This window comes from Lampris incognitus, unplaced genomic scaffold (assembly GCF_029633865.1).
Source record: "Lampris incognitus isolate fLamInc1 unplaced genomic scaffold, fLamInc1.hap2 scaffold_129, whole genome shotgun sequence".
NCBI classification, from domain to species: Eukaryota; Metazoa; Chordata; class Actinopteri; order Lampriformes; family Lampridae; genus Lampris; species Lampris incognitus.
This window is the reverse complement of record NW_026611101.1, coordinates 192,516-200,781: the sequence shown is the minus strand read 5'-3', so window position 1 is coordinate 200,781 and position 8,266 is coordinate 192,516.

The window sequence follows — 8,266 nt, the reverse complement described above, 5'->3', positions numbered from 1 at the left end:
CCCCCGTCCACGGCGAGGGGCCAATGGGAGACTCACCTCTGCAAACATTTCCTGGCCGGCCTGCAGGACGGAGTTAGGAAAGCCATAGAAACACACTGCGTAGGATACGGAAAGAGACGACTGGAAGACTTGCTGAGACATGCTGATCATGCCCACGATCAAATGCAGAAAAAGGAAGAAGAACAGAAGGCAAGGCAGGCTCAGGACAAACATCGCACCTCTCTCTCTCTCCTCCATGGTGCCGCAGCGGCTTCCTTCACCCTACTAACCTGTGCAACAGGACAGACCCGGGGACCGTTCACGATGTCAGAACCCGTGACAACACGCCCAGCCCAGCGGCCCCCAACCGGGTGACGACTGCTGCTTCACATGTGGCCAGCCCGGTCACTGGGCTGAAGACTGTCCACTCCGTCAAGGGCATCAACCAAAGGCGCGGAAGAGGCCGAGGATGGAGCAACGGACCTCACAACCAGTGGGCCCCACGGGGAGGCTCATACCGGGGTTCGGACTGACAGGCGACACGGGAGGAGGAGGAGGGGGTCCTGGACACATCTGCTGCCACATCAGGTCGTATGAATGCACAGACACAACCAAATACACTGATTTGCAATGAAGACTCTGCTTTGCTGTTAGCTTCCCCAGTTGGACAGTATGTATCTCATGAGCTAGCTTTCCGAAAACTGCCAATGATAACCTTGCGTCTTGCAAATGCTGAGCTGCCTTTCTTGTTAGACACGGGAGCCACACGAACGGTGGTGAGAACCGCCTATCGGCCGGCCACGGTTAACACGGAGCGGCCAAACGGTCCTCTCCACTGTTGCGAGTGGTACGTGTGTCACGGAGCCATTATCCGTTCCTGTGCGCTTGTTTGCCTGGATGACAGCTCATCAACAAAATTGCCTGTTTTAATTTCTGATAACTGCCCATTTAATTTGCTGGATGGAGATGGCATGATCCAACTGGGCATCTCTGTTGTTTCCACCTCATCAGGGCTGTACATCACTTCGTTACCAGCAGCGAATATTTTTTTGCATACACATAACCCCGCCCTCCCTCTACGGGTCTACATGTGGGCTCCTACCGCCTCCCAATACACACAGTGGCTCTGCTCCCTTGCTCACACACCACAACAGGGGACGCATCGACCTACATGACAGCGGACAACCTACACTGCACCGCTCATGTCACGTGTACATTAGACACCGACCAAACTGCGTTGTTTTCGGTTGATGACTCGGTCCCGCACGTCTCCTTGGTAAAACCACGGGGTTCCCAGTGGACAGATACGGGTCCACTCGCGCGACAGGCTTCTCTGGCGTCAGATTGGCTTCCCGCCGACTCTTCACGCGACTGGTCCCCCTCACTAAAATTATACCGGGTAGACGTCAGCGCCACCGTTGCTGTGACGCCACGAATGTTGGCTCTTTCCGCCCCCTCACCGTCAGTGACTGAGGCCCATACACACAAATGCACACACACACACACACACACTGCACTTGCTCCGCAGCTTCACAACATCCCCTCCCATCTTTGGGCTGACAGGAAATAGGATGTAGGTCTCATACGTAATTGTGAGCCCGTCATCATTACCCCGAAATCCGACTTCCGTCCCCACCAACCTCAGTACCCTTTGAAACCGGAAGCGGTTAATGGCATCTGCCCTGTATTCAATGCCTTGCGTGTCAAGGGCATAATTGTCCCTTGCCCCACCTCCCCGGTTTCCACTCCCATCTTCCCCGCGAAGAAGATACGCCCACCCGGACAGCCCACTGAATGGAGGTTCGTTCAAGACCTTCAGGCAGTAAATGCAGCTGTCAGGGCCCGCACGCCCTGCGTCCCCAATCCCTACACCCTTATGTCTCAGGTTCCCCCTTCTGCACGGCGGTTTACCGTTGTGGACCTTGCCAACGCTTTCTTCAGCGTCCCTGTTCATCCTGACGGCCAGTTCTGGTTTGCGTTCCTATTTGACGGTCGGCCTTACACATGGACAAGGCTGTGTCAGGGCTATTGTGAAAGCCCCACGATCTACAACGGGGCGCTTCGAGACAGCCTTAGCACACTTACGCTGACGCGCGGCTCAACCCTATGGCAGTACGTCGACGACCTCCTGCTTTGTGCCCCCACCACAACGCAGTGCAGCTGTGACTCGGTCTCTCTCTTACGCCATCTGGCCCAAGAAGGTCACCAAGCTACTCTCTCCAAACTCCAATTTTGTCAACAACACGTCACTTTCCTCGGACACACGGTCCTATAACTCTAACCCGAACCCGTCTCTGGAAAAGACACACTGTCCCCTTTTGTCTTTTTTTTTCTTTTTTTCTCCCCCTTTCTTTTTTTTTCTGTCTATGGGGAGGGCGCGCGTTTGCCGGATGTCGCGTCACGTTTCCCGTGACAACGGCGTGGGGGGCCGCCTTTTGTGGAGAGCGTGACATCTACCGGAAGTGGTGTCATATTTCCCAGTATATATTAAGAGGCGGAGCCTCATTCTCTCTTTTCGATGGAGTCCGGCACAGAGCTACGTCGCCCGCTGTTCGGTGAGTTGGATTAATGTTGGCTATTTTTCCGATTGTTAATTTGATTTTTACGAGCCTTAGAAGGCCACCGAGATGCCGCCCGGTCATGAAAAGTCTAAGCCCTCGCCTGAAGAAGGTTCCATAAAACCGAAACGTCGCGCGACTTTCGTTGGTGGGGGACTGTGGCCGCCATCTAAACATCTTGTTTGATGGACAGTGTACAAGGTTAATTCCAATTTATTTGGGAATGCAGATTTAAATTTCTAACCTATTGTAAACGTTTGAACTACAAACGTTTGGACTGACACAGATTTACTATCTGTCGCAATTGTTGAGATTTAGCGGCGTTGTGAACGCCACCCATAAATGACGAGATGACACAAATGTTCGTTGACAATGTATTTCCTCCTGTACACAAGATAACATTAGCTGTTTCCAAACTGTACATGAGCTAACATAAGCTGGTCGTTTGGTTGACTGATACACGGCTAGCTGTACACACAGCTTGCTGAACAACAGCGTGCTGAATGACGTGATGCTGACCACAGCTGTGGGACCATACACTGGCTGTACACGTGCTGTACACGTGCAGTACTGAGCTGTGATGATGCTGGTTCTACAACGTTTCCACTTTATCGCATTTAAATTAACCGTTTCCACTTTATCGCATTTAATTAACTCTTGTATTTTTCGGGAGCTCAACTCCATGCAACCATGTGCTTCGTTTATTTCCACCGTTCAGAATCGCCTGCGCTGCATGATGACGTCATCTATGCGCCTCATATTACTGAGATTGGTGCCTCCATGGCTCCACCTGCTGGCCAGGCGGTCATACAATCATCCAATCTACTGTACATAACGTACACCTATTATGCCAGCGCCTGACGAGTGGCCGGATGGGGGGTACCCTTTCCCCTGGCTTAACCCCAATCTTAACCTTAAACCCGAATTCTGCCAGGTAACCCTAGTTGTGACTTGAACCCTGGAAAGGTAACAAGAAGCCCTAGTTGAGGTTTTAACCCTTGAGGGATAAGATAGAAAAAGACACACAATTTTTTTTTCTTTAAATGGCGGGGGGGAACGAGAAGGGCCGCCTTTTCCGGAGAGCTTGTCGTCTACCGGAAGTGGTGTCATATTTCCCAGTATATATTTAGAGGCGGAGCCTCATTCTCTCTTTTCGTCGGAGTCCGGCACAGAGCTACGTCGCCCGCTGTTCGGTGAGTTGGATTAATGTTGGCTATTTTTTCGATTGTTAATTTGATTTTTACGAGCCTTAGAAGGCCACCGAGATGCCGCCCGGTCGTGAAAAGTCTAAGCCCTCGCCTGAAGAAGGTTCCATAAAACCGAAACGTCGCGCGACTTTCGTTGGTGGTGGACTGTGGCCGCCATCTAAACATCTTGTTTGATGGACAGTGTACAAGGTTAATTCCAATTTATTTGGGAATGCAGATTTAAATTTCTAACCTATTGTAAACGTTTGAACTACAAACGTTTGGACTGACACAGATTTACTATCTGTCGCAATTGTTGAGATTTAGCGGCGTTGTGAACGCCACCCATAAATGACGAGATGACACAAATGCTCGTTGACAATGTATTTCCTCCTGTACACAAGATAACATTAGCTGTTTCCAAACTGTACATGAACTAACATAAGCTGGTCGTTTGGTTGACTGATACACGGCTAGCTGTACACACAGCTTGCTGAACAACAGCGTGCTGAATGACGTGATGCTGACCACAGCTGTGGGACCATACACTGGCTGTACACGTGCTGTACACGTGCAGTACTGAGCTGTGATGATGCTGGTTCTACAACGTTTCCACTTTATCGCATTTAAATTAACCGTTTCCACTTTATCGCATTTAATTAACTCTTGTATTTTTCGGGAGCTCAACTCCATGCAACCATGTGCTTCGTTTATTTCCACCGTTCAGAATCGCCTGCGCTGCATGATGACGTCATCTATGCGCCTCATATTACTGAGATTGGTGCCTCCATGGCTCCACCTGCTGGCCAGGCGGTCATACAATCATCCAATCTACTGTACATAACGTACACCTATTATGCCAGCGCCTGACGAGTGGCCGGATGGGGGGGTACCCTTTCCCCTGGCTTAACCCCAATCTTAACCTTAAACCCGAATTCTGCCAGGTAACCCTAGTTGTGACTTGAACCCTGGAAAGGTAACAAGAAGCCCTAGTTGAGGTTTTAACCCTTGAGGGATAAGATAGAAAAAGACACACAATTTTTTTTTCTTTAAATGGCGGGGGGGAACGAGAAGACCGCCTATTCTGTCCTACGTATTTGTGTCCATGTATAGACAGGCGGACAGATAGCCAACATGAAGAATCCCAAAGAAATACAGAGTCCCAGTCCAAGTTGAGGAACTTTACTGAAGAACTTTGAGAATTCAAACCTTTTTGTAAAACTGTATAGGGGGGCAATACAGAGAAAGAATGTTTCAATAAACATTGCATAAATTATAAAATGTTATCACATGTCTATGACATAACTACATAACATATGTAAATAACTGCACATGACTGCATGTAAATAATAATTGTAGGCTACATAACTGCATGTAAATAGCTGCACATAACCTAGGAATGACGAAATCACACATGAATTATGAATGACTTATGAACTAATTGTAAATAATGTACATATGACATAGATCTACTACTTTCGGCTGCTCCCGTTAGGGGTCGCCACAGCGGATCATCCGTTTCCATTTCTTCCTGTCTTCTGCGTCTTCCTCTGTCACACCAGCCACCTGCATGTCTTCCCTCACCACATCCATAAACCTCCTCTTTGGCCTTCCTCTTCTTCTCTTCCCTGGCAGCTCCATAATCAGCATCTCTCCTCCACACATGTCCAAGCCATCTCAATCTTGCCTCTCTTGCTTTGTCTCCAAACCGTCCGACTTGAGCGGTCCCTCTAATATAATCGTGCCTAATCCTGTGCTTCTTCGTCACTCCCAGTGAAAACCTTAGCATCTTCAACTCTGCCACCTCCAGCTCCGCCTCCTGCTGTCTTTTCGTCAGTGCCACTGTCTCCAAACCATACAACGTAGCTGGTCTCACAACCATCTTGTAAACCTTCCCTTTAACTCTTGCTGGCACCCTTCTGTCGCAAATCACTCCTGACACTCTTCTCCGCCCTACCTGCACTCTCTTCTTCACCTCTCTCCTGCACTCCCCGTTACTTTGGACTGTTGACCCCAAGTATTTAAAGTCATATGCCTTCGTCACCTCCACTCGTGACCATTCCACTGTCTTCCCTCTCTTTCACACACAGGTATTCCGTCTTGCTCCTACTGACTTTCATTCCTCTTCCCTCCAGTGCATACCTCCACATCTCCAGGCTCTCCTCCACCTGCACCCTACTCTCGCCACAGATCACAATGTCATCCGCGAACATCATCGTCCATGGAGACTCCTGCCTGATCTCATCCGTCAACCTGTCCATCACCATTGCAAACAAGAAGGGGCTCAGAGCCGATTCTTGATGTAATCCCACCTCCACCTTGAACCCATCTGTCACCTCGCCACTGTCACACTTCCACGTGCATATCCTGCACCACTCCTACATACTTCTCGGCAACTCCCGGCTTCCTCATACAATACCACATCTCCTCTCTCGGCACCCTGGCTTATGCGTTCTCTAAATCTACAAAGACACAATGTAACTCCTTCTGGCCTTCTCTATACTTCTCCATCAACATTCTCAAAGCAAACATCGCATCTGTGGTGCTCTTTCGTGGCATGAAACCATACTGCCGCTCGCTAATCGTCACCTCTCCTCCTCTTAACCTAGCTTCGATTACTCTTTCCCAAATCTTCATGCTGTGGCTGATCAACTTTATACCTCTGTAGTTGCTACAGTTCTGCACATCGCCCTGGTTCTTGAAAATCGGTACCGGTATGCTTCTTCTCCACTCCTCAGGCATCCTCTCCCTTTCCAAGTTTGAGTTAAACAATCTAGTTAAAAACCCCACTGCCATCTCTCCTAAACATCTCCATGCCTCCACAAGTATGTCATCAGGACCAACTGCCTTGCCACTCTTCATCCTCTTCATAGCTGCCCTCACGTCCTCCTTGCTAATCCACTGCACTTCCTGATTCACTATCCCCACATCATCCAACCTGCTCTCTCTCTCTCATTTTCTTCATTCATCAGCCCCCCAATGTACTCCTTCCACCTTCTCAGCACACTCTCTTCGCTCGTCAGCACATTTCCATCTCTATCCTTCATCACCCTAAGCTGCTGCACATCCTTTGCAGCTCGGTCCCTCTGTCTAGCCAATCGGTACAAGTCCTTTTCTCCTTCCTTAGTGTCTAACCTGTCATACAACTCACCATACGCCTTTTGCCTTTGCCACCTCTCTTAGCTTTACGCTGTGTCTCCTTGTACTCCTGTCTACTTTCTTCATCTCTCTGACTATCCCATTTCTTCTTTGCCAACCTCTTCTTCTATATACTTTGCTGTACTTCCTCACTCCACCACCAAGTCTCCTTGTCTTCCTTCCTCTGTCCTGCCGACACACCAAGTACCTTCCTAGCTGTCTCCCTCACTATTTCTGCAGTGGTTGCCCAGCCGTCCGGCAACTCTCCACTATCCACCCAGTGCCTGTCTTAACCCCTGCCTGAACTCCACACAACAGTTTTCCTTCTTCAACTTCCACCATTTGATCTTCGGCTCTGCCTTCACTCGCTTCCTCTTCTTGCTCCTCTAAAGTCAAGTTTTATTTTTATTTCAGTGAACTGAAACGTTTTTTTTTTGTTTTTTTTTCTTCTCTTTTCACACCTGGTTTTAGTTCAGTTTTAGTGAACTACAATAACCTTGAGCTGGATCATGATCTGCTATTATAGACCATACTATACTGGTCTACCTGGGACTGCATCGTAGGTGAGGTCTGTTTGGGTCATGCTCAGGTCCCACAGTGTCTATAGAGAGAAGAAGATGACAGTTAAGATACAAATGGGGCACTTCCATCAGCCTCCACTGATTCCCAGGGCAAATTAGCATGCTTTTTAACAAAAGCTATCGCCGCATGCTACCCCAAAAATGAAAACGCGCACGCAGAGCACCAGCCTACTTAGCAAGTTGGCTAACGTTGATTAGGTAAAAGCTAACTTACACAGCGACGCTCAGCTTTACTTGTAACTTAACACAACAAAACAACAAAACGTCTAGTGCAGCAGCACGTCTAGTACTGTTACCTCTCCAGCGTCGCGGCTCCGAACCGTAGTTGGAAGCCTCCGGTGGGTGTCTCGCTAGTCTATTTAGCTTAGCCTGGCTCGTAGCTGGTAACAACTTCATAAAGAGTCCGGACCAACTCCGCGGTGGAGAACGGGCCGGCCACTGCACTGCACTGCAGTCCCATTTAACACACGGCAGCCTCCCTCCCTCCCTCCCTCCCTCCCTCCCTCCCTGTGATGCATACAAATCATCACTGGTAACGGTGGCTACCTTCCTATTTGTCGGCAAACTAGCGTCTCCGCGGCTGCGGCTACAAACAGAAAATACACAGACACACACACACACACACACACACACGGCTGCGTCTACATCACCCCCCCACACACACACACAATACCCACTAAGCCCTCTCCTTAAAGGGGCAAGGCACAGCTTGCATCAAAACGTATATGATTAATACTCACACTTTATTAATCTTGTAGGATGTGCCAGTGCTGCCGTGTCCAGGCTGTCCGCGCGCGTTGTTTGTGGCGCTTGCTTGACAGTA